The sequence below is a fragment of the Peromyscus maniculatus genome, chromosome 19 (genome assembly GCF_049852395.1).
Source record: "Peromyscus maniculatus bairdii isolate BWxNUB_F1_BW_parent chromosome 19, HU_Pman_BW_mat_3.1, whole genome shotgun sequence".
NCBI lineage: Eukaryota > Metazoa > Chordata > Mammalia > Rodentia > Cricetidae > Peromyscus > Peromyscus maniculatus.
Window position 1 is genome coordinate 5,496,033 of NC_134870.1, and position 27,842 is coordinate 5,523,874.

General features: G+C 44.9%; 1 long non-coding RNA gene across 1 annotated transcript; it reads right to left on the reverse strand.

Annotated features, from left to right (window-relative positions):
* Positions 1 to 19,008: 19,008 nt before the first annotated feature.
* On the reverse strand, positions 19,009 to 27,248 carry LOC143269471 (uncharacterized). Its single transcript, XR_013045891.1, has 3 exons — positions 27,128 to 27,248; positions 26,755 to 26,838; positions 19,009 to 19,122 (listed from the first exon to the last, which is right to left on the reverse strand). It is a non-coding gene; the product is annotated as an uncharacterized LOC143269471 (long non-coding RNA).
* Positions 27,249 to 27,842: the final 594 nt, after the last annotated feature.

Consider the following 27,842-nt stretch of genomic DNA (forward strand, 5'->3'; position numbering starts at 1 on the left):
GGCTGCTTGTTAGACATACAACTCAGAAAGTTTTGGTCAGGTGACCTAGGGTGATTTTTCCTTCATTCAGAAATCACTCATCATCCTTCCATTGTTCAGGCAGGCATACTGAGCTTTCAATGGCTTAGACTTCTTGTTTATCGTGTTTAGACATCATCCCATACAGTCCAAGCCTTGACCTCACTATGTAACTGAGACTTCCTTGAATCCCACATCCTCCTGCCTCCAGCTCCTGAGTGCTGAGATGGCAAGTACACGACACCGTGGTTAGCTTTTTTAAATTTTATATTAATTTTATGTACCAGTCATTAGTTTAATTTCTTGTACTTTATGTAGTCATTTGTTTACCGAGGTGCTAAGAACCAAACCTCTGCACCACTGAGCTGTGTGTCAGCCTCGGACATGTTTTCTGTGGTCACTAGTAGACTAAGTGCTCCATCCATACCATGCTAGAGACCTGGTCCTTCTAGCAGCTGCCACAGAAAAGGTTGCTCTGGGACCCATGCCTAAGGCTCCCCACATGCTCACACCCCAGCAAACATGTGGACAGCTGTGCCTGGTGGCATGAGTGAGTGCCGCTTGAACCTGGTGGGTTTGTTATTAGGGTTGTTTTTATGTAAAGCTTTATTCTACCTAGTGAGTTAGCTCTCCATGAACAGGGTGGTCTGCTGAAACCAAAGTCATCAGCCGGGTGTGGAGGCTTATGCTTGTGATCCCAGCACTTCAGAGGCAGAAGCAGAAAGATCATGAGTTCAAGGCTAGCCTGGAGCTATATGATGAGTTCCAGAGCAGCTGAGGATACACACATGACCTTGTCCCAGAACAACAGAAGGCAAAGCAGGGGAGAGAGCAAATGAAGGGCAAGTAGGGGAGCTGAACCCAGGGAGCCTGCCACAGTGAACTTTCAGTCTCCTGGCCACACCCATGGGAATGGAACTCAATGGAATGAAGCAGTACCTAGGGAATCACTTGACCTGTGACTTTTGCCAAAGATGCCTCAGGCAGAAGGATCATGTGAGCAGAGTAGCTGGGTCCCTAGGCACTGTGTGAAGACTCATGCGTTCACGCATGGGAGCCGAGGAGGAGGTGTTGTGTCTGCACATTGCAAGCTCTTCAGAAGGGCACTCGGAAAGCGCTTATTCACCCCAACCAGCAAGACTCAGGGTGCTCTTCACTTCCAGTCTGCAGTGAGGCTTTCAAGGAAAAATAAATCACATATAACAAAAGACGCACAAGGAGAATGAGAAGCTGGCTAAGGGTGCCTGTTGAAGCCAAAAGTAGTGCCAATGGGAGAGGGTGGGAAGGAGAGCTAAACTCCAATGGTCTTTATTTCTACTGGACGAGGACCTTAAACTTCCTTTATACACCTTTGCCGTGGCTTTTGGTTCAGGGGTACCCAAGAGAGAGCAAGGTCTGATGCAGGGTGAAAGGAGTATTATTTACACGCCAGACTGTTTAGAACTCCCATTGTATTCTTGGTAATTTGATTGTTTGGTCACGCCTCCTAATAAGTGAAATGTTACGCTGGAGTATTTGTTTAAACCTCGCAGCTTCGGATACAGTAGGTTGCCGAGTGATGTTTGCTAATGGCACACATTCAGTAATTCCTATAATGGGAAATCTCAGCCAGATTTAATGTTTAATTTCCCTGGGATTCACTTTGAAATTATTACACACATTATGTATTCCACTCCCCGGACTTGAAATTAATTTCAAAACCAAGAAAAAGTGCATCCATTCGTGGGCCTTAAGGGAGTTTAGATGAGAAACATTCCATTTGTCCTGAAGTTTCTGAAGTTTAAAATACCTGTTCACTTTCCTGCATTTGATCTGGGTCGAATAACTACAAGGGACCATTATCAAGACCCTCATTTTTCTGTTTGGTTGGTGACCTTGGATGTGGTTTGATGAGTTCATGTCCTCACAAGGAACTGGGGAGATAGATCAATCAGCAAAGTTCTGCTGAGCAAGTGTGAGGACCTGAGTTCAGTCCCCAGAACCCACATAACGAGCTGGACATCAGTTAACATTCCAGTGCCAACAAGAGAAAAGGTTCACAGACCCCCTTCCGACAGAGAAAGGGTTCACAGACCCCCTTCCAACAGAGAAAGGGTTCACAGACCCCCTTCCAACAGAGAAAGGGTTCACAGACCCCCTTCCAACAGAGAAAGGGTTCACAGACCCCCTTCCAGGTGAGGAGCTGTGGACAGTTTGTGTCTTCTGGGAGAAAGACAGTCAGTTTTCTTCAAGGTTGTGGCCCTTGGTCAGCTTCCCAGGTTCCAGTGGATGTCAGAAAGAGTTTATCACCAGCACACACTGGCCTCAGTGGCTTATTTAGAAAGAAAGAGGATACGAAGTTGGGCCAACTAGGGAGGTAAGGTAGATCTGTGAGGAGTTGGGGCAAGTTGGGGTGACTATGGTCAAAATACATAGTATGAAATTCTCAAAGAATTAGTTAAATGTGTTCATATGCTCTAAAAGATGGGCAGAGTGGCATGCACTTGTAACGCCAACGCTGGGAAGGCAGATATAGCGGATTCTCCTGGGATCAGCAGCCAGCTGGTCTAGCAGAAGCAGTAAACTCCACACCAAGTAAGATCCTGTCTCAAAAAAACAAAACAAACAAGAAAAAAAAAAAAAAACAAGATGTAGCTCCTGAGGAATAACACCAAGATTTCTGGCTTCTACACACACACACACACACACACACACACACACACACACACACACACACACACACACACACACCTTTTCAAAGCTATGCTAATCCTCCAGGCTTTATCTGTCTAACTGGGGGTTACTTTTATGTGGTTAGCGCGATATGAAACTATTGCCAGCACACAATAATCTGGTGAGAAAAAAATAATCAAAAAGCTGTCTCAACATCTTCTGTGTACAACTCTCTGTCATAGGAACAGAATCCACAACATGCACCGCTTTGATTAATCAATCAATGCATTGGCAATGCCTCCGATACCTGGCCCAAGTAGAAAGCCGGATGGCTGGAAAAACTCCAAACGTTTTAGAATAAAGCACCCAGACCTGTGTTAAGTTGTGATCCAAAAATTCCCAGGTAATAAATCTTTAATTTGCTACCCTGGCAACTCTCACCAAATTGAATTAAAAGAATATTTTTCCACACAAAGCTTTGAAAGAATTTGTCTTCTGAATAGTTTCAAAAGTTTAACCTTTAACTGAGGCATACTTCTTACAGTCTAAGAGGAAATGGAATGGATGGGTGGGGGGAGAGACATAAAGGGATTAATTCACGAGTTTTACCCCAAAATGAATGACAGCTGTTTGGGAGTTAAGTTGCACTGATGTCCCATTAGGTTGGAAACATCCTGGGTCTTGCAATTATCTAATAGATTCCATAAAACCTTGTTAGTAAAATCTTTACCTCCCTGGTGTGGGACTCAGCCCGGAACTCACACCTCAGAACTGCATGTAAGTGTGCCCAGAGTGCTCTGGGCAGGAAGGGACTCCAAGGGCTTCGCTCTCCCCCACTTGATCATTTGCACGTGGCTGACCTATTTGTCCATCTCTCCTTTGCTCGCTACAGTGACTGGGGTAAAGGTGACATAGGTATTTTAGTTCCAAGTGAGTACAAGTTTGCCCAAGGCAGCAGAACCCAAGCTCCAGAAATCATACACCCATGGATTTTATAATGATGAAAGACTTTTAAAGCCAGAAGGTCCCTCAAAGATCATCCAGAAACCAAATCTCATCCCTAAACTTAAACAACTCTGAGATACCACCTTACGCCTGTCAGAATGGCTAAGATCAAAAACACTAAAAACACCTTATGCTGGAGAGGATGTGGAACTAGGGAAACTCTCCTCCACTGCTGGTGGGAATGCAAGCTTGTACAACCACTTTGGAAATCAATATGGTGCTTTCTTAGAAAATTGGGAATCAATCTCCCCCAAGATCCAGCTATACCACTCCTGGGCATATACCCAAGAAATGCTCAATCATACCACAAGAGCACTTGCTCAGCTATGTTCATATCACCATTGTTTGTAATAGCCAAAACCTGGAAATGACCTAGATGCCCTTCAACTGAAGAATGGATAAATAAATTGTGGCACATATACACAATGGAATACTACTCAGCAGAGAAAAGCAATGACATCATGAGGTTTGCAGGCAAATGGATAGATCTAGAAAAAATCATCCTGAGTGAGGTAACCCAGACTCAGAAAGACAAATATTGTATGTACTCACTCATAGGAGGATACTAGAGGTGGAACAAGGATGACTGGACTGCTACTCACATCACCAGGGAGGCTACCTGAAATACTGGATCCCAAGAAAGACAGGTTGTTTGAAACCTGGGGCTTATGCAGGGACGCTTGGCTCAGTCTGGGAGGAGGGGACTGGACCTGCCTGGACTGAGTCTACCAGGTTGATCTCAGTCCTTGGGGGAGGATTTGCCCTGGAGGAGGTGGGAATGGGGGGTGCGCTGGGGGAAAGGGAATGGGGCAGGAGGGGGGAGAACAAGAGAATCCGTGGCTGATACGTAGAACTGAATGGTATTGTAAAATAAAATAAAAGGAAAAAAATCAGCTGACACAAAAAGGAAGATATGCTGTGCAGGGGGCGTGGCTGCAGCCTCCTCCCACTCCCGCCCAGCTCCACTGCAGTGTTTACACACTGTGGTGTTCCTATTTCTACTGTCTCCTCTACACAGACTTCAGGAAGGCAGACAACGTCACTCTTGCCCCTGCACCCTCGGAACACAGTTCAGAACTGGAAATGTCCAGTGAAGTGAAGTTCTCCGGCAAACAGAAACAGCTCCGTCACTGAACGCAGGAGAAGATGCAGGAAATAGGGAGCCATGGAAAGCCTGAAAATAGAAGTACTACATGATGCAGCTGTATCACTCGGGGGGTACACACACACACACACACACACACACACACACACACACACACACACACACACTGCTGAATCAGCTTATCGGAAAGGCTTGCACATCCATGTTTACTACAGCACTATATTTATGATAGCCAAGATATGGGACCAGCCTAGACACACACCATCAGATGAATAGTTAAAGGAAATGCTATATACATATACATATACATATATAATTATAAACAGATATTATACAGAAAATAGAAATTTAAATAAATGAAAGAACCACTCCCAGATTTTTGATTTGGGTGCCTCAAGAGGTGCTAATGGCGTTTACTGAGACTGAAAAGCCAGAACAATGAGGTAGTAAGCCAAGAGTCCTGTACTGGCACCCCATACAACTAGGAAAATGAGAAACAAAACCAACAGCAGCTAAGTGTTTATGCACATTACAGCACAAACATCCATAATTAATGAAAGTCACAGTTTTGAAGGATAGTTATTCTATAAGAAAATACTCATGATATGTTAACTAAAAAAAGAAAACATAACTGCTGTAATCCCAGCACTTGGGAAAGGAAGCAAGAAGGCCTACCTGGGCTGTAAAATGGAATCTTGTCTCAAAAAAATACATATATATATATATACATATATATACATATATATTTCATAAGACAGACCTATACAATATATGAATACAAATAGAAAGGTAAAAACAATAGAATAGAATGAAATATGCCAAAAGTGTTCATAATGATAATCTTAGTGGGAAGATTACAATTTTTACTTTCCTGATGGCTATTTTCATTTTCCAAATTCCCTTCTCAAACATGTGTTATCATTTTTATTATCACAAACACATAAAAAAAATCTCTTCCAGAGGTTTGTCTATAGCCACCCACACTGTAGCTTGAGTCAAGGCATAATGAAACTGGATAATCCAGAGGACAGGTAAGTACAGTGTGTGTTCTGTTGTCTTGTTTTACCTGGGGGTCCTGAGACATGTCACTATCACATTACTCATAGAGAGATGTTTTCTCACATGACACATGTATTTGTCTGTAAACTGATTAACAGACAACTTCAGACTAGATCTCAAGTCTCCTGACTGTGTGGCCAAAAGCTTCCACAGTGCATTTAGTTCACTTCAGCCAACGCATACTTGACTGACGTCATGAATACCAACACTAGCCAAGACAGTGGATTTTCTCTGGACTAGCCATCCTCACCAGCAGAGCAAAGGACTGGCAGTCTGACGGGGTCCTGGGCTCCAGCTTTACTCCTGCTGAGCTCTTACTTTGATTTCCTTTAATAAGGACCAGATCCTGTGATTTCCACAACTTGAAGACAGGCTTTGATATCCTAGGCAAGGTCATCCCTTGGTTTAATTCACCCTGGAAGTTCAAGGCGTTTACCAAATCCTTTCCCAAGAAGAGGTTTTTCAAGGGACACCTGAACACTAGATGCCTAGAAGTTAGGAATTTTCACAAAGAGAAGAGTGGGACTTGAGGGTGTCAGGAAAGGGAACAGGTACTTAGCAAATCTTTTCTGTGCACGGGCCACGTTGCTGTACATACATACAACACTTAACTCATCGAGCCCGACAAGGTGGGGCATTACCCTCAACACACGTTTACTGCCATGTGCTACATATGTTCAGCAATCCTTAGTCCCTGGTGATATCACAAAAACCAAAACACACACACTCCTTGCTCTCATGAAGCAAGGTACTTGGAGGACACTAGCAACAAATAGTTTTTTTCAAGTGAACGTGGAGGACACAGGTGGCTATGGGTATTGGGAGGAAAAGAGAGCAGAGCTGAGGGCCACACAAAGCATACCGAGAGCATGCAGCTGCCAAGTACTTGACCAATCTCCTTTCCTAAACTGCCGGTTTCCTTAGCCCCTGCTTGGTTTCTGTGGGACACTGGCTCCCTACAAAGCTCATTGAACCCACAATTCTGCCTGGTGTTAATCCTTCCAACAACCCCCAAATACCTTAATGAGAAAATGTTGGTAAGCGATTGTTAGCCCACTATGAGTCAAGGAAAATCTGTTGATGTGTAATTGCTCAGCATGATTGGTTCTTGCATATATGTGAATCCAAAGCTCCCACAATCCCAGTGATGTTCACACACAAAATGAAAGCCTCATCCTATAAGCTAAAATTTTGGGAGCCCCAGGCTCCACTAAGCAGAGGCAACATCAACTTCCATTTCTAGAGAAAGGAAACAGAAATGTAAATGTAGTATAAAGCTCTGTCTCCAAGAGCTTTGGGAGTGCTTGGCATGTACGAGGACCTGAGTCCGACCCTTAGCACACATACTGTTCACAGGCCAGGCATGGTGGTGGCAGGATGGTCATCCTAGAGCTGGAGAGACAAAGACAACAGATCCCTGAGGCTGGCTGGCCAGCCCGCCTAGCCTAATCAGTGAGTCCAGACCCCAGGGAGAGACCCCATCTCAAAGCACTAGGTGGATGGTTCTGAGGAATAAGACACTCGAGGCTCACTCTGGCCTCCACATTTACTTGCACGCACATGAACACACACATACACACACACACGTGTTTTTTCCTTCTCTTTTTTATAAGTGTTAAGTTATATTTTTCTTTGTGTTTTCTTATTCAATACACAATTGCATGTTTATAAAACACCATCTTCAAAGCCCAGCCAACTGCAAGACATTTAGAACATATAGACCACACCTGCCAAGTGCTAGGGAAAGACCAGCCCATCTGAATTTCCCAGCTTCTTTGTAGACAAATATGGCCTGGTCATAGTCCAGGCTGGAGAAAACAAGCCTCCACTGTATCTTAGCAAAGAGATGAACTGGGGCAAACAGACAGATATTAATTTTCACCAAGAGAAAATCAAACTTATCTAAGAACTTTATTGGCAGAAGTGAAATTAGTTTTTCTATAGCAAATAGTTAGTAGAGCTGAGGGATTAGTCTATTACCCAAGAGAGAAAGGAAACCCACTGGAGTCTGGAAGCTTTCTTATTCTCAATAGCACACTTAACTCTCAAAAACAAACAAGATTTGTCTCTGCACTTCCACTTAAACACAACACAACCCACCTAAGACTAGATGGTCTTAAAGCCCCACCCCCACCCCCCAGTGAGCGTCAAATCATCAAAGCCAGCTTTCCAGGCTCATAAAGCTCAAGACAATTGTTAGCATTTTTGTCATATGTAAAGTGCCAGCCTGGGCCTGTATTTAAGCAAAATTCACAGTAGACAGTAATAGGCCCAACACATTTGAATAGGCAGAGTTAATCTGTGCTGTGGTCCATGGGCTGGTCCACATAGGCTGCTTTTGTAGGGAAATAACATAGGAGTATTGAAATATCTAGATGTTCTCAGGACCAAGCTTGAGACATGATATTGCCAAATGCTGTGGCATTACAACACCGTTGTTATTATTACTACAAAATATGTCGATTTATAGGGTGAGGAAGATGGATCAGTCAATAAAGTGTGTGCTGTCGAGCATGAGGCTGCAAGCTCAGATCCCCAGCACCCACATACAATCCCTCCGTGCAGTAGCATCACCTGGAACCCCAGCACCAGAGAGGAGAAGATGTGTGGGTCCCTACAGCTTGAAGGTTGGCCATCAAGCCAGATCCATGAGCTCCAGGTTAAGTGAGAGACAAAAGACAAAATCAAGCCAGTCAACTCTCCGGCAACAAAAGGGCAGAGGCTGAGGCACTGTTGGAAGCTGGTGGCCACTGAGGGAAGAAAAGCCAGTTTTCTTCTGTGCTGTGGCCCAAAATAGGCTGCCCATGCTCCATTGGATGGCACCATATACCCTACATCCACATGAATGCATATGAATTAAGCAAAGTGAGTTCTTTCTTATTAATAGTTTTATTATTAAGAAATTTTCTATTCATTTTACATACCAACCACAGATTCCCCTGTCCTCCCCCTCCCGTGCCCCCCAGCCTTCCTCCCCAACCCACCCCCATTACTACTCCTCCAAGGCAAAGTCTCCCACAGGAAGTCAGCAGAGCCTGGTACATTCAATTGAGGTAGGTCCAGGCCCCTCCCCCTGCACCAAGGCTGCACAGGTGTCCCACCATAGGCACTGGGCTCCAAAAAACCTGCTTATGCACTAGGGACAGATCCCGATCCCACTGACTGGGGGCCCCCTAAACAATTAAAGCTAAATAACTGTCTCACCTATCCAGTGGGCCTAGTCCAGTCCCATGGGGTGCTCCACACTACTGGTCCACAGTTCATGTGTTCCCACTAGTTCAGATGGCCGTCTCTGTACATTTTCCCATCATGATCTCGATGTCCCTTGCTCATAGAATCCCTCCTCTCTCTCATCGACTGAACTACTGGAGCTTGGCCTGGCGCCTGGCCATGGATCTGTGCATCTGCTTCCATCAGTTACTGGATGAAGGCTCTATGATGACAGTTAGGGTATTCACTAATCTGATTACCAGAATAGGCCAGTTCAGGCACCCTCTTGACCATTGCTAGTAGCCTAAAGTGGGGTCGTCCTTGTGGATTCCTGGGAATTTCCCCAGCACCCTGTTTGTCCCTGGTCCCATGATGTCTTCATTTATCATGGTATCTCTTTCCCTGCTCTTCCACTGTCAATGTTCCATCTTGAACCTCCCTTTCCTCTGTTTTCTCATCCCTCATCCCTTGCCCTCCCTTACTGACCCCCCACCCCCAGTTTGCTCATGTGGATCTCATCTATTTCTCCTTCATTAGGTGATCTGTGCATCCCTCTTAGGGTCTTCCTTGTTAGCAAGCTTCTCTGAAGCTGTAGGTTATAGTCTGGTTATCCTTTGCTTTACATCTAGTATCCACTTACGAGTAAGTACATACCATATTTGTCCTTCCGAGTCTGGGTTACCTCACTCAGGATGATGTTTTCTAATTCCATCAATTTGCCTGCAAATTTCATGATGTCATTGTTTTTTACTGCTGAGTAGTACTCCGTTGTGTATATGTGCCACATTTTCTTAATCCAGTCTTCAGTTGAAGGGCATCTAGGTTGTTTCCAGGTTCTGGCTATTACGAATAATGCTGCTATGAACATAGTTGAGCATGTATCCTTGTGGGATGGTTGAGCATTCCTTGAGTATATGCCCAAGAGTGGTATTGCTGGGTCTTGAGGTATATAGATTCTCCATTTTCTGAGGAACTGCCACACTGATTTCCAAAGTGGCTGTACAAGTTTGCACTCCCATCAACAGTGGAAGATGTTCCCCTTGCTCCACATCCTCTCCAACAAAAGCTGTTATCAGTGCTTTTGATCATAGCCATTCTGACAGGTGTAAAATGGTATTGCATTTTCCTGATGACTAAGGGTGTTGAACAATTCCTTAAATGTCTTTCAGCCATTTGATATTCTTCTGTTAAGAATTCTCTGTTTAGATCTGTAGCCCTTTTTTTATTAGATTGTTCGGTATTTTGATGTCTAGTTTCTTGAATTCTTTGTATATTTTGGAGATCAGCCCTCTGTCAGATGTGGGGTTGGCAAAGATCGTTTCCTATTCTGTAGGCTGTTGGTTTGTCTTATTGATCATGTCCTTTGCCATACAAAAGCTTCTCAGTTTCAGGAGGACCATTTATTAATCATTTCTCTCAGTGTCTGTGCCACTGGTATTATATTTAGGAAGTGGTCTCCTGTACCAGTGCATTCAAGACTACTTCCTACTTTCTCTTCTATCAAGTTCAGTGTAACTGGATTTATGTTGAGGTCTTTGATCCACTTGGACTTGAGTTTCATGCATGGTGACAGATGTGGATCTATTTGCAATGTTCTACATGCTGACATCCATTTATGCCAGCACCATTTGTTGAAGATGCTTTCTTTTTTCCATTGTAGTTTTGGCTTCTTTGTCAAAAATCAGGTGTTCATAGGTGTGTGGATTAATGTCAGGATCTTCAGTTCAGTTCCATTGTTCCACATGTCAGTTTTTATGCCAATACCAAGCTGTTTTTAGTGCTATAACTCTATAGCAGAGCTTGAATTCAGGGATAGTGATGCCTCCGGAGGTTGCTTTATTGTACAGGATTGTTTTAGTTCTCCTGGGTTTTTTTTTCCATATGAAGTTGAATATTGTTCTTTCCAGATCTGTGAAGAATTGTGTTGGAATTTTGATGAGTATTGCATTGAATCTATAGATTGCTTTTCATAAGATTGCCGTTTTTACTATGTTAATCCTATCTATCCATGAGCATGGGAGATCTTTCCATTTTCTGATATCTTCTTCAATTTCTTTCTTCAAAGATTTAAAGTTCGTATCATACAGGTCTTTAACTTGCTTAGTTAGAGTTACTCCAAGGTATTTTATATTATTTGTGGCAATTGTAAAGGGTGATGTTTCTCTGATTTCTTTCTCAGCCATTTATCATTTGTATATAGGAGTGCTACTGATTTTTTTTTTTAGTTAATCTTGTATCCTGCCACATTATTGAAGGAATTTATCAGCTGTAGGAGTTCCCTGGTAGAATTTTGGGGGTCATTTATGTATAATATCATATCATCTGCAAATAGTGAAAATTTGACTTCTTCCTGTCTAATTTGTATCCCTTTGATCTCCTTTTTTTTTTTGTCTTATTGCTATAGCTAGAACTTCGAGTACTATATTGAATAAATATGGGGAGAGTGGACACCCTACATTCACATGAATGCATATGAATTAAACTGGGTGAGTTATTTAAAAAAAACATGAAGTTGGAGGGGAGTCCCAGAGAAGTCAAACGAGTAATGCCAGGGTACATATAATTTAAATACATTGTATTCTTGTAAGAAAGTACCAAGGAACAAATTTCAAAACAATTAAATGAAGTGTAGGGCAATTGAGGAAATCTGAGATTAACCTCTGTCCTCCACATGCACTGCACACACAGAAAAAAAAAAACCCGTGTGTGTGTGTGTGTGTGTGTGTGTGTGTGTGTGTGTGTGTGTACATCAACTTACCTTTTGGTGATTTGAACTCTGTCTTAGGGTTACTTACTATTCATATTGCTGTATGAAACACCATGGCCAAAGTAACTTGGGAAGGAAATGTTTCTTCAGCTTACTCTTCCACATCACAGTTCATCATCAAAGGAAGTCAGGACAGGAACTCAAGCAGAGCAGGAACCTGGAGGCAGGAGCTGATGCAGAGGCCATGGAGGGCTGCTGTTTACTGGCTTGCTCCCCATGGCTTGCTCAGCCTGCTTTCTTATAGAACCCAGGACCACCAGCCCAGGAATAGGACTTCCAACAATGGGCTGGGTCTTCCCCATTGATCACTAACTAAGAAAATGCCCACAGGCTTGCCCACAGCCCAACCATAGGCATTTTCTCAACTGAGGCCCCTCCTCTCCAACGACTCCAGCTTGTGTGAAGTTGACATAAACGAGCCAGCACAGAGTCCTGAGGGGTCTAGTTTCAATCGGTGGGTAAAAGAAGAGCGATTGAGACCTGTTTCCTGGATTTCTAATTAACAGAGTCTATGAATTCACCTGGGGCCTTGCATCATCCCAGCTTTTCAGAAAGAACAATCACTGGTACCATCATCATCATTACAGACCCTGGGCTGTCTGAAAATCGAGTCATTTCCATGTACAAATACGAGGTTTGTGTCTTCCTCCATCTGAACTTCTGGAGACGAAGAACGGTGGCAGACATAGAGTCAGAAAATGCTGTAGGGTGAAGTTTGTGTAAGTGGAGACTGAGTGGAACTCTAAGGGTCTCCAGTTCCCTATTAAAGGTACACTGAACTTGACCCCTCCCCACTTTACCAAATGTGTCCTTTGTGGTACACATGCTCATGGTTAGCTCCAGACAACAGGTTCCTCCCTCTCAACAAATCCTTTCCCTCACCTAGAAAGTTAGAGAACTCTAGCCATAGAGACTACTCTAAGAATCAGCTGCGCTCTGAGCTTAGGAGGGCTATCTGGGAAATGCCTTCACCTGTATCTCTAGGCTTGAGCATGCTACATGAATGAGTGCAACTGATGTCAGATGATACACATGAATGGACTTTGTAAACTGTTACAGTGCCTGAATAGGGCTGTGTTCCCAATAATACTCCCTTCCAGATATCACCCAATTTCCAAGAAAAGTTGTTACCCATTAATAGTTCTCGCAAGCCCATCAGCCATCGCTACCTTCCTATAAATCAGCAGCAGACCCAATGCTGTGCTTATGTCTGTATTGAATGAATACAGCCTGTCTGAGTGGTATTCGCTAGGGCAGTAAAGCAATAATGCATCTGTCTACAGTTCGGTCTTTTACCTCGAAGAGCACACACTTAGAGACAGGAGCCTTGTTTCCCTCAAAAGCACATAACTTTTCTCAAATTTAATTAAATAAATAAGCTCTAAGCATTCACTATCTGATACAAAAATAAAAAACCATATGTCTATTTTTACCTGACTTCCTGCTTTAATTGCTTCCAAAGCTGGGTCTGTGTCTGAATGTACACAATTTTACCTGGCAAAGGTGTCCTGATAAACACAACTGAAGGCCGCGGGCAGAAGTAATGAGTGTGGGAATTCTTCTTCTTTATAACTGAGTTTTTCTATTCCCTTCTTGGGGTTTATATTATAGAACAGGCCCCCAAAACTACAGAGAATAAATCATTATGAATAAACATACTACCTGTGTTGGGATTTCCAACACTATGATCCACCAGCTACCCATGGTGGGATTTTGTTTTTTAAGTTTCTTCTAAAATTTTCATTCTCCTTGGTCTCCAGAATAAATAAAACACAGTGTAAAATAAGTACAAATGAGATTGTGAAATCCACACCCAAACCACATGAGTTAGCAGGGCCTGCTCCTATTTCCTTCCATAGCTACACAGACTTTCAGCACAGAGCTGCTTAAGGAGTGAGTCTTGTGTGTTTTGTGTTGTGGCTTTTTGTTTTGTTTTGTTTTTTTAATTTGAAATATCCTTCAAATTTGAGCCCCTCTGATCTGATGAAAGTAAATAGTAATTGATGGTAAAGTTGGTCTGAGAACCATTGTCCCATGGTCAGGATCTCCACAGCTGTGGCTGGACCTGTGGAGGGACAGAGCCTCTGGCAGCTTCTATGAGAATCACCTAGGACACCCCTGAGTCTCAAGAGTTGTCCATCTTTCCCAGAAGAAGGCGCTATGCTGACAGGTGATAGCCTGTATTTCCTGGGATCTGCTGGATTTCAAGGGGGAAAAAATTAATGTGTTCTTCCTTTGGTGTCTGTGACCCTGACAGAACATTGCAAACTGAATAATTTATAATGAACAAAGAGTTCATTTGGTTCTTGAGGCTGGAAGTCCACGACCAGGGCGAAGCATCCACTGCTGGCCTTTGTGCTGAATTACAATGTGACGGTCAGGCCTGTGAGCCAGACAGAAGAAGGGCTAGGACTCCTACCACAGCAGCCCCTGCTGTCCATGAGGCCAGAGTCCTCAGGACAGGATCACCATGCACTGTTCCCACCTCGTCGTGGCATCGTGATGACTTGTACATGCAGTGACGACCGTATCCACTTCAGACAACGGTAACTGCATTTCAACATAGACTTTGCCAAATTTATTGAGGCCATAGCAAATGCATATGAACTTTAAATATAAGCTAGGAATAATGTTGCACATCTGTAATCCCCACACTCAGGGGCTCAGGTGGTAGGATTGAGTTTGAGACCAAACTGAATTAGGAAATCCTGTCTCAAAAAGCTAAAAATAATAGCAATGTAATTTTATTCCCATTCTTGTCAAATTCAAGGAGGAAAATTTCCTCCTCCCATCCCAAATCTGTCTTTAGAATCGCTGTCCATTTACTTCCCCCATCTAGAGGCGGAATTCCTTAGCCCACAACTGAAGCTTCCTCACCACATTCCTAAACACCAGTCCAACTTCATCTGCTTCTCCCCATACAGATTCTCATGGGGCATAAGGACTCGAGGCTCCAAAGAAAGCCATGTCTTTACATGTGAGCTCATGTAAACATGTCATGTCCTTTCTTCCAGCAATTCCCATCATAGTCCTGCACACCCTTAAAGGCACAGTCCTAACGCACCTGTGCAAATAAAGCATTTCCTGACCAAGGATTTTCTTCCAAAATCCCACAGGGGGCTCAGAGTCTTGCTGCTTAATCCAGACAACCTGAGTCTGAGTCACAGAACCATAGAAGAGGACTGACTTCCAAAAGTTGTCCTCTGATCCTCTGACTCCACGAGGGCACTGCTTCACATGCATGCCTGCGCTCATACATCACACACACACACACACACACACACACACACACACACACACACACGAAGTAAAAATGTATACAAGCTCCTATAATAAGGAGAATAACACCATTCTTGGCAGATTTCCCCCTCTTGAAGGAAGGCTAGAGATGAAGAAGGAACCAAACCGAAGCCCGGGCTCACGACTTCCTCATCCATCTCTCCTCCAGGTTGTGAGGCCAGGGTTATCATTCTCATTCGGCGAACAATAGAGCTGAAGGGCAGAGTTCTTAGGATTAAATCGTTCATACACACCGTCCACCAAAGCACTGTGTAGACGTGTACACACACACACACACACACGCACGCACGCACGCACGCACGCAAGCGCACAGAACGCTGACTGCAGCCCTTTGCAAACATTCTCCCTTACTGGATCAGAAGCTACCTTGGTAGTGAGGGTCTTTCTCATTGTTTCCTGTTGTAGCTTTAACAGAGAGAAGAGCTCACCTCTTCACCTTCACCCACCCCCAGCTGCACCATAGATGTCTAGCTCAGTTTTGAATTATATTCATATTCTTTCAAAAACCAAAATGTTTTCAAAGCAAAAAGAAACCTTTCTGTTTCTTATCTTGGTAGCAAGGAAAAAATCTTGCCTAGAAATGCAGCTATTTGACTTAGGAAGTGAGGGTAATTATTTTGGTGAGGCGGCTGCTATAGGACAGGGGATGAAATGTGGGCAGGGAGCACACGTATCATTTAATTCTTGGCCTGCCTGTGAGGTGGGTGGCAAGATTCTCATATTACAAATGAAGACCCCCGAGAGAGAAGGGGAGTCCGTGCGAGCAGGACTTAAACTCTGGCGCGGTGCTCTTAAGCCCCGCGCTGGATCCCCTCTGGGTCGGCCGGCCTATTTAATATTCACTGGCAGACGCAGCTCCTCTCTCTCCGCTTTCGAGCCAGAAAAGACCTCTTTCCCAGTGCCCCTTTCCTCCAGCCTGTTTTCACGATTTTTAAATAATTTCCTATATTTAAAAGGAAGAAACGCTAAACACAGACAGAGGGAAAACAGGGCTACTCTTCCTGGAGGCTGTCGTGGAATGAAAAATAATTCAAAGGAATTCTTTCCACCCCCAGCCTTACACCACCCACCACCCGTACTACAATCGGTACTTCCCCATGCAGATAGCTTGCCCCCTAGTGGACGTCAGCTGTAAGTGTTCCGATTTTGTGGCATACACTGAGGTTCGGGGGGTTTTTTGTTTTTGTTTTTGTGTTGTTGTTTTTTTAATTTGTGGTAAGAAAGCGGTGAAAGGCCAGGAAGATGGCTCAGCGGGGAACAGTGCTTACCACCACGTCTCATGACCTGAGTTCAATCCCCGGGACCCAATGTACCATACCCTACACACACAAATGACTGTAAGACGAAATTTAGGTCTAATTTCTATCATTATAGTTATATTAATTAATGAAGCCACGTATTTTGCTGATTGGAAATGCAAATCAAAGGGAGAGTGGCAACGTTTTCCTTTTCCAAGCTGTGCTGTCCAGAAACCAACTGTAAAGTAGGTTCCCACACTTCCATTTACAGGCTTCGCTTCCACAGCTCTTAATTAAACTCGCAATCTCGACAGCGTTCCTTCACCGTAGACAACCTTCACGGGAGTGCTTTCAAGAAAGCATTGAAAATGGAGAGGTTGGGACACTCGCTGTTTGTCTGGATAAAATACTCTGTGAATCCATCACTTTAAAACATCCCAGTCCACACTCCAGGTTAGTTGTAATTTCACTGATGCTTCATTTATTTTACCACATATGATAGTTTAATTAAACACCAGGCAGAAGCTTCCCTGGGTCATTCTTTTCTAGCCAGCAAAGTCAGTGCTTTTATACTTAAGCCCACAAACAAAAGAGGCAAAGGAACAGGAGTATGCTTTGCTTCAATATTTGGGTCATGTGTGTTTCCATTTTATTATCCACAGAAAGTCTACACCGCCCCGCTATCCCTCTGTTTTTTTTTTAAGTAGGTGGTAATTCTCATTAGCGGAGGCAGCACCCACATGGGTGGACAGGTCTGGTCACCAACAGGGCTCCCCTGCAGTGTGACTCAGTAGGCAGCCGCTCCCAGCCCTGCAGCTGGGCTCAGGTCCTGCTTGGTTTTTTCTCACAGACAAATGAGAATGTGGCGCACACTTAGAAATTCTTTTATTTTTAAATGAGACAAAACTTTGGTTTCGGGAAGTACCAATGAGATATACAAGGTGTTGTATTTACTTACCTGTTTAATTACACATATCCGTGAATGCACTCCCTTGAAAACTCCAAGCAGAACAGAAATCTCTACACCTTTTCACAGTCCCCCTGCCCATCACTGTCCTTCCATCCCTTCTGAGCACAACGAGGCAGGAAGAGTTCCCTCTATAAGCTAGGCATAAAATGAAACAGCTTTACTTTACAAAAAAAAAAAATGTTCATTTCAGATCACTCAAAGTGGCTGTGGGCAGAAGACAACCGGAGACACGAGGCTGGGCTGCCTTCTGGCCCTTTAGATACCCGCGGACAAATAGAAGTCACCTCACCTTCCTTCAGAAGACGACCCCTGCCTCTGCTGCTCCTTTTTCCCCTATCCTGAGACGCTTCTAAAACTACAGCTCTTTCCCTTCACTAATTCTTGAACGATATTAATTGCACAGTATTGAACGATAAGGTGTACCATCCATTGGCTGTTTCCCAATCCAGCAGCCTATTCTTTGCATTGTTTCTAATATTTCCACATTATAATCATACTGCACATAACTATTTTGGTATTCATATGCAGGCATTTTTTGTTGGCAGAGTATCTTTAAAAATGCAACTACTGGCCAAATGGATGTGCTAATGTTCAATTTTGGAAGAGGATGTCAAATCCTGTCCAAATAGACAGGGGTGTTGAAGGAGTCACCAGGCCTTTGGAACTAATGGTAGACACCAGCACCAGGAGGCTTCCTAAACTGTTCAAAGTACCGGTAATTCTGAGCTCTACAGAATTTATTAAACTGGCCCAGCATCTCATCCTGCACCTGGACTCCAAGCCAGATTCAGTGGCTTCCAAGCCCAGAACTTTATCCAGTACAACATATCTTACAGAGAAAAAAGAAAGAGACTTGAAGTTTGAAGTCGCCCTTTCCAGTGCAATAGAGACAATAAAAGGTGTCTTCTTCCCTTGGAGTTTTTAGTGGTGTGAAGAGCTATCAGGGTTTGTTCAGAATTGAACACTGATAGTAGAAATCACTGCAAAGCAAACAGGTAGACTCTACATTAAACGGTCTGAGTGAACTATACACATGGGACCTGATTTACTTGTGGGATGATTTTAGAAAAACCTGTTTTTTATGCAGTCTGTTTCCATGTTTCCATCTCTTTATGGAAATTCTTGCAGTCACCACTCCCAAGTTTCTCAAGTCACCTTAAATGTGGTGATGTAAAGCCGCAGCCATTTCATTCTCCGCTGGAATGTGAGGGCTGGAGTTGAGAGCCGGCATGGCGGCGGCGGCGGCAGCTTGGCCATGCTGCACAGTGTGCCGGGACCTCAGCTGGGAAGTCTCAAGCATGGGGGAGACTCAGCAGATGGGGCTTGAATCATCTGAAGGTGCGCTCGCTCGTGCGTCTGCAGGTGGAAGCTGGCTGTCATCTGGGATCTCAGCTGGGGCTTATTGGCCGGAGTGCCCACACATGGCCTCTCCATATGGTCTTTGTGCTTCTTTGTGGCACAGTGACTGGTTTCCAAAAGCAAATGTCCCAAGATTCACCTTCCAATGATGGTATAAGAGGAAATCAGGAGTATGTCCTTCACAAACATGAGGATAAAGGTAGATAACAATGTTTAAAGCCACCTTAAGTCAGTGGAAAATGCCCAAGGATAGACAGTAACTTGAGAAGTATTTATTCATGAACCCCCATCCCACCCACCCACCCCCCCCCCACACACACACACATCAGGTCGATTCACTGACTGCTGCTTTCTTGCCCAGGACGTCCCAAGCTCAGATGGTACAGCCCTCAGTGTCTCCTGCTGGAGGTGGTTTTGCACTCAAGATGAGATACGTCAGCTGAGGAAAAGCAAATGAAATATAGGGAAGCAAAGAGAAAAACCAGTTACATAACTGTTTGACTGTTGTTAACTTATGCTTAAGGGAAACCCCAAAGAACCCAGCAGAACTGGGGCTCAGAGAGACATGTGCATGCATGTGGGTGGCAGTGGGGGCTGAGAGGGTTCTGAGAACCTTCTCTACAGGCACAGCTGAATGCACTGGGGAGGATTCTGTGAGCAGAATAGCCTGCGGCCAGCAGAAGCTACAATGTAGACACACATAAAACAAAGCGATAGTAGCTAACACGGGAGCTTGCCAGAGCCTCCCAGGGGATGATGCTGGGGGTGGAGGTGGGTTTTGTTCTTGCTGCTGCTACTTTGTGTTTTTGAGGCAGGGTCTCACTATGTAACCCTGGCTGGCCTGGAACTCTATGTAGATCAGGCTGGGCTCAAATTCACTATATAGACAGACCAGTCTGGCCTCAAACTCACAGAGATCCTCCACCTGCCTCTGCCTCCTGAGAGTTGGCATGAAAAACAGTCACACCACAATACCCAGAGGAAATGACATTTTTAACTGATTTCAAAAGTCAAGGATTTTTTCTAACTATTTCCATATATTAACCTATTAATCATCACAAGCTTAAAAGGCAGTATGTATAATCAGAATTCAAGTGGAGAAATATAAACAACAAGCTAGATATGTGGATGAATAGATGGGTGGTAGGTAGGTAAGTAGGTAAGTGGATAAATAGATAAGTGAAAAGATGATAGATAGATAGATAGATAGATAGATAGATAGATAGATAGATAGATAGATAGGAGACAGACACGTTTATTACAAGGAACTGACTTGAAGGCACTGTCTAAAAATGTCCAAATACTGTCAGGAAATGAATACCAAGGACACAGATACATAGGCACAGGACAGAACTCTAACAACTAGCTGGCAGGAAGAGACTCCACAGATGAGCAAGATGAAGTTCATGATGAGGAGCCGAAGTATTCACCGACCACTGGAACTCCGGAGAGAGTGTGTGGGCAGGACCATGAAAGAGGCTCCAGGACCGTCAAGCCTGTCTTCTCAGGAGCCATGAAGCACCTGTGAAGGTGGGCGGCATCACTAACACAGCTGTGCTAGTGTATGACATTCGAGGGATTCTGCAAGCAGGATGGATTTCAGCCCTTTAATAGCGGAGTTGGGGGCTTGAGACTTGGTTACTTTTCTATTGATGTGATAGAACACCATGACCAAGGCAACTTACAAAAGAAAATGTTTTGGGTTCACAGTTGCAGAAGGTTTGAATCCGTGACCATTAGGGTGAGAGGCAGGCAGGCAGGCGGGCAGGCGGGCAGGCATGGCAGGCAGGCACAGGTGGGCACAGGCAGGCAGGCACAGGCAGGCAGGCATAGGCACAGGCAGGCATGGCAGGCAGACACAGGTGGGCGGGCACAGGCAGGCACAGGTGGGCACAGGCAGGCAGGCATAGGCAGGCACAGGTGGGCACAGGCAGGCAGACAGGCAGACAGGCAGGCACAGGTAGGCACAGGCAGACACAGACAGGCAGGCACAGGCAGGGCAGGCACAGGCAGGCAGGGGAGCAGGCAGGCAGACAGGCAGACACAGGTGGGCGGGCACAGGCAGGCACAGGTGGGCACAGGCAGGCAGGCATAGGCAGGCACAGGTGGGCACAGGCAGGCAGACAGGCAGACAGGCAGGCACAGGTAGGCACAGGCAGACACAGACAGGCAGGCACAGGCAGGGCAGGCACAGGCGGGCAGGGGAGCAGGCAGGCAGACAGGCAGACACAGGTGGGCGGGCACAGGCAGGCACAGGTGGGCACAGGCAGGCAGGCATAGGCAGGCACAGGTGGGCACAGGCAGGCAGACAGGCAGACAGGCAGGCACAGGTAGGCACAGGCAGACACAGACAGGCAGGCACAGGCAGGGCAGGCACAGGCAGGCAGGGGAGCAGGCAGGCACAGGCAGGTAGGCGGGCAGGCACAGGCAGGCAGGCACAGACAGGCAGGCACAGGCACAGGCAGGCACAGGCAGGGCAGGCACAGGCAGGGCAGGCACAGGTAGGCACAGGCAGGCACAGGCAGGGCAGGCACAGGCACAGGCAGGCACAGGCAGGCACAGGCGGGCAGGGGAGCAGACGGGCAAGACAGGCAGGCATGGCATGGCGATAGGACTGTGGCTGGGCTTACATCTTCATTCCCAAGCACAAGGCATACATATAAAGCTAACTGGGAATGGACTTTTTCAAACCTCAAAGCCAGCTCCTGTGACACACTTCCTCCAACAAGCCAACACTTCCTAATCCCTCCCAAACAGTTCTACCAACTGGGGCAATATGCAAACATATGAGCCTATGGGGACCCTTCTCATCCAAACCACCAGAGGATCCAAGTTCATTTTCCAGCACCCATGTCCGGCAGCTCACAAATGCCTGTGACTCCAGCTTCAGGGACCCAACGCTTTCTTTCAGCCTCTACAGACAGTCACATATGTAGTCACACACACACACACACACACACACACACACACACACACACACACACACACGGTTTATGCTCTTATACAGACACACATATAAATGCATAAATAAATATTATTGATCTTTTTTAAAAAAATATTAATCAAAGAGTTGGCTGAGCATGTGACATATAGTATAATTCCAGTTCTTGACATCTTGAGGCTAGGAGCTGAGTCTGAGGCCAGCCTGTGCTACCTGGTGAGACACTGACTCAAAGGGTGAAAATGAAGCATTTTCTGTACCTAGTGCAAAGAGAAAGTCATGAATTAGTGCAAGAGTGAGGCTGGCTTCGAACCCAGAGGGGGCTGTGGGTCTCTCTAGGAGCAGAGAGGAACTCTGAAGCATCAGCAAGAGAGGGCGGTGCTCCTGTGTCCCCCAGCACACACAGTGATCTGAGCCAACACACGTGGAAGTCCGGTTAGCCCAGCACCACAAAGTGGTTGCAGAGTTTCAGATCTGCAACCTGGAAAAGTCAGCCTCACCATGATGTGAACATATTTAATACTGTACGTTTTAATTTAGATGATAAACTGTATCTTTTAAAAAATTCTTGTGTTGGTTCCTAACTTCATTCTACTGTGTTCAAAACACATACTCTGTGTGACTCATTTTAAATTCATGTAACTTGTTTCATAGTACCATTTAACTTGGGAACAATGTACACGCTGCTAGTGGAGTGGAACATTCTATAGATGTCAGAGCCTGTGGAAGTTTGAATATTCTGGTTTTTTTTTTTTTTAATTGAGTTTCCCAGTTATCCCATTGCTTAAAGTGAGGAATTAAAGACAGATGTGGTGCGATCCAGGCTACTCGTGGCAGAGGTTAGAAGTTCATTTGAACCCACAAGTTTGAGAGCAGCTTGGGCACTTACAGTGAGACCCCACCCCACACAGTGAGAGAGACCACATAGTAAGTAACCTCCAATTATTGATAGTTTCTTCCTTCAATTTTGATCAGATTTTCTTCATTTACTTTTGAGATCCCCGGCTCAACAAGACAGGGTCTCACTGTTTGGAGACACTAACTGGTCTGGAACTCACAGAGATCTGGTTGCCTCTGCCTCTTGAGTGCTGGGATTAAAGGCATGTGCCATCACACTCACTCAAGATCTGTTCTTGAGTGTGTGTGTGTGTGTGTGTGTGTGTGTGTGTGTGTGTGTGTGTGTGTGTAAGACAGAGAGAGCTTCTTGATAGTCTCTTTTATGATCATAAAATGCTCTGTATCTCTAGTAACATTTTGCTTTCAAATCTGTTTGTCTTGACACTAGCAAAACTATACTGTAGTGGTATTTGCTCTGCCCATGACCTTGGGCTATATGGCCCAAAGCAGGCGATGCTTCCTGCCTTTGTACATGACCTCTGATAAGGGGTTGGAGAGGGGTCACATGCCCTTTCTCCCTGCTCCTGCCTGTGAGGTGGATTCGCTCCTGGTCACATCAGAGGATGACTTCTACTGTCTATTCCATTCTGTAATCATGAGTGTATTTCCTCAATTTATATCTTAATAAATTGTGTTAGCCATTCAATAGACTCACATAGATTGATCATAATACTAGCCTGCTTGTGTTTGCCTCTTGTATAATACATATTTTTCAACCCTATAGTTTCAACATACTTTTATCTTGTGTCTCAATTCGCTCTAAGGAGAGCATAGAAGTTGTATCTCTTTGTCTCCACTCTGAAGTCCGCTATAGTTCTATTGCTCCATCCATTTGGATTCAGGGTTATGACTAATGCAGTGAGATTTACATTCTCACTCCTTCTCTGTTTCCCAAAGGTCTCAAATCATTTTTGTTTCCTCCATTCCTCTTGCATTTCTTTCTTTTGTGTTAAATGCTACCTCGAGTAACAGTTCAGTTACTGAGTTTGTCATTATTTTGGTGGGGTTTCTAATGTTCGCCCTGGGGTTTCTCATGTACATCTTCACCTGTCAAAATTCACTTAAGATTGTTCAGATTTCCACTAACTTCATTTCAGTGAAATATAGAAATGTTACTTCTATATAATTCTATTTCTCCTCACTTTTATGTTACTGTTATTGTATGTGTGCATTTATAGAAATATATTCATGTAAATACATAAATTGCAAACCTAAGAATAAAGTGTCATATTATTGGTGTTAATCGTATATTGTTTAAAGAACTAAGTAAATAAATGAGTAAGTATATACTTACAGAGTATAGGTTAACATTCTTATCTACCATGTCTGTTTCTTTTCATTCGTACCTGTTCATCTCAGCTACCAGCTAGTGTTATTTCATATCAGTTCTACTCTGGCCACATGCTTTGTGCTATTACTACCAGATATCCCCTTCTAAACAACAGGCCCAGAAACACAGAGAAAGACAATAGACAGATGATAGAGAGAGACAGAGAGAAATGGAGAGATGATAGATAGATGGATAGATAGATAGATAGATAGATAGATAGATAGATAGATAGATAGATAGATAGATAGATAGATAGATGATAGAGATACACAAACCAAATAGACTGCTTTCAAAGAGACTCGATGAAGAACGGAGAAGCACATTTGTAACTGCTCTTACAATTATCTACATGTTACTCTGACCCTTCTCAGCACTGACGTTTTTCTTTTTGCAGAATCAAAGCACTATCTGGTTTCGCTTTCAAACTCTTTTATAACCACTTTTAAGATGTGTTCACCAGCAATGGGATTTCATCTGTGCTTTCACTTCCGGTTTGTGGCAGTAGATTGACATGAGAAATGTCCCCCACAGTCTCGAGCATTTGAACCCTTGGTCCCCAGGGGGTGCAGCTGTTTAGGGGAGGTTTAGGGGGACCTTGCTGGAGGAAGTGCAACACTGGGGGTGGGCTTTGTGAGTTAGCAGCCTTGCCTCCTTCTAGGTCCCTCCCTCTGCCTCCCTCCCTGTCTCTCTCCGGTTCTCTCTCTCCCTCCCTGTCTCTCTCTCCCTTTCTCCCTCCCTCTCTCTCCATTCCTCCTCCCTCTCCTTCCCTCCCTCTCCCTCTCTCTTTAACTCCCCCCTCTCTCTCCCTCCCTCTCTCGCTCCCTCTCTCTCTGCTTCTTGCTTGCAGTTGAAGGCATGAGCTCCCGTTCCTGCTCCAGCATCATGCCTGCCGCCTGCTGCCACACTGTCCCCAGCATTATGGACTCTGACCTTCTGGAACTATAAGCCAACAATAAACTCTTCTGTAAGTCTCCATGGTTGGGACGTTTTGTTATAGCAACAAATGTAACTAATAACAAACTTCCACAGGCTCTGACATCTATAGAATGTTCCACTCCACTAGCAGCATGTACATTGTTCCCAAGTTAAATGGTACTATGAAACAAGTTACATGAATTTAAAATGAATCACACAGAGTATGTGTTTTGAACACAGTAGGATGAAATTAGGAATCAGCTTTTAAAACAGACAGCTTTGCCAGGCGGTGGTGGTGCACACCTTTAATCCTAGCACTCGGGAGGCAGAGGCAGGAGGATCTCTGTGAGTTCAAGGCCAGCCTGGGCTATAGAATGAGATTCAGGACAGGCACCAAAACTACATGGAGAAACCCTGTCTCAAAAAACTAAAAAAAAAAAAAAAAAAAAAAAAAAAAAAAAAAAAAAAAAAAAAAAAAAACACAAAAAACAAAAAACAGCTTTGCTGGATATGGTTTTGTCCTCTCTATCCTTCAGTACTTTGACTTACATCACCCATTGCCACCTGGTCCCATAGATTCCAGTGTGAAATCAGCTTTGTATCATTTTTATACTGTTACTTTAAGATTGTCCCTTTATTTTTGTCTCTCCACCTTTTAATGTTAATGTGCATTGGTAAGTATTGGATCTCCCTCTCCCTCCCCCTCCCTCCCTCTCTCCCTCTCCCTCTCCCTCCCCCTCTCCCTCCCTCTCTCCCTCCCTCCTGCTCCCTCTCCCTCTCCCTCTCCCTTCCTCCCTTCCTCCCTCCCTCCCCCTCCCTCCCTCTCCCTCCCTCTCTCTCTCCCTCCCTCCCTCCCTCTCCCTCCCTCTCCCTCCCTCTCTCTCTCCCTCCCTCCCTCCCTCCCTCCCTCCCTCTCCCTCTCCCTCTCCCTCTCCCTCTCTCATTTGCTGAACTCCTGGGTGTACAAAGTGATTTTTTTTTATGAAATCTGAAATGTTTTCAGATATTTTTTCAAACTTTTTTTTCTGCTGTCTGCTTTTTCTCAACTCTCTCTGGTATCCCCATTTTACATGTTAGTGTGATTAATGATGTTGGACATTTCTTTGAAGTCAGATCACTATTCATCATTCTCTTTTCTCTATGTTTTATAGGCTGCGTGATTTTTATGAATGTGTCTTTCAGCTCACTCATTCTTACATCAACTCGGGTATACTGTTGAGTCACCTTTAGTTTTTCATGTTGATTATTCTACTTCTCAACTTAAAAATGCTCAGTTCTTTTTAAAATATTTTGTCTTTCATTATGTGTCTATGGGGGTGGGGGAGCTCTGTGAACCTGAGTGTAGTGCCTGCGGAGGCCAGAAGGGGGCATTAGACCCCTGGGAGCAGGAGCTACAGGCATTTGTAAGAACCTGCTGTGGTTCTGGGCTCCAACTCAGCTGTCTGGAAGAGCAGAGAGGGAGGAGTTCTTAATCCTTGAGCTATTGCTTTGGCTCTAGCAGTTATCTGTCTTTTCACATAGCCATGATTGCTGCTGTGGTATCTAGCTGATGAATCCCTGTCATCATCCTTCACTTCCTTAAGCATAATTTCCTTTCATTCTTTAATGTTCGTTATATAATAATTTTTGCGTTCGCTCATTTGTGCATGGGGGTGTGCACAGAGACCTGAAGACAATCTCAGGTATCTTTCTTCGGACACCAGCACACACCCTCCCTCCTCTTTTTGAGACAGGGTCTTCTACTGGCCTGCAACTCACCAGCAAGGCTAGGCTTGCTAGCCAGCGAGGCACAGATCCACTGCCCACCTCCCAGCAACAGAATGAAGAAAGCATGCTACCATAGCCAGCTTTGTTTATGGGGGTTCTGAGGACTGAAGTCAGGTCCTCGGGCCTACAAGGCAGGGACCTTACTGACAGCTCTCTCCCCAGCATATATAATATTATTATATGTTTATGAAATTGCTCCGAACACTTGTTCAGTCTCACACCTGGCTCTTTTGTCTTCTGCTTCTGCTCCTATGCATGGGTTAAACGCAGCGGTTCCTCTGTACATACCACGCGATATTCCTTCACTGGAAATGTAGGTGATGGATTTTAAGCTCCGGTTCCCACGCCACTGTTTCCCTGGGCCTTGTCTTTATCTCCGTTTGTCTAGAGTGTCCTGACTGAGACTTGCTGTGAAGTCTTTTTCTCCCGACTCTGCCGCCGCCACCCCTCAGAGGGTGCCCTGTGGGGCGCACACACAGCTGCCCTGAGGTGGCTCCTGTTGTTCCATTCCATGATCTACGTTTAGTCCCTAATGCTCATCTCTGTGTCTCGCTCATCTCTTAAGCACCACCCGCCGACTACATGATGACTTACTGCTTTTGACAACACTCTGGGCCATAAATTATCCTATTGTCAAATCCAATTAGATCGGAACCTATTTTCAAAGACAGCCTTTGATGTGTCTCCCATCCGGGATATCTCTCCTTGGCCAACTCTCCTCCGAATTCTTTCCGATCTGTGCTTTAGATTGCTGCTACTGTGAAGTTGCCTGCTTCTTTAGAACAACAGCTCACTACCCAAACCTCCACCGTTCTCAGAAGTGCTCTCAGGCTGGAACTTCACTGTACTCAATTGTAAAGAAAATGAGTGCCCTAAGGCGCGATGGGGTGGGGCGAGATGGGGCGGGCGCTCTCTGGTCTTATACTAGGCCTTTCCGGGGCGGGGCTCTGAGCCGCAGCCCTGGAGCAGAAATCAAAGACCCGTTTCCCCCTTGTGAGTGAGGCGCTGGGAAGGAAGAGCACTTGGAGTCTCCTTGGTTTGACTTCCCTTCTGGAATGTCAACCCTGGGGATGAGCTGGGGCGAGAGTAAGTGTGCCTGAAGTAACCTCAGCCCTCGCCTGAGGTCCAGCTTCATGGCACGGTGCTGGGGGAGACAAGGAGAAACGCTGTTCCTCTGAAGGAAGAAACTATGGCCCTGAGCTCCAGTCATGAATGAGACAGTGAGTGAAAGCCAGTCAATCTTCTTGCCTGCAACCCTCTAGAGTAGAGATTTCATCACACCCAGCTCAGGAGGAGGGTAAAGGGACTT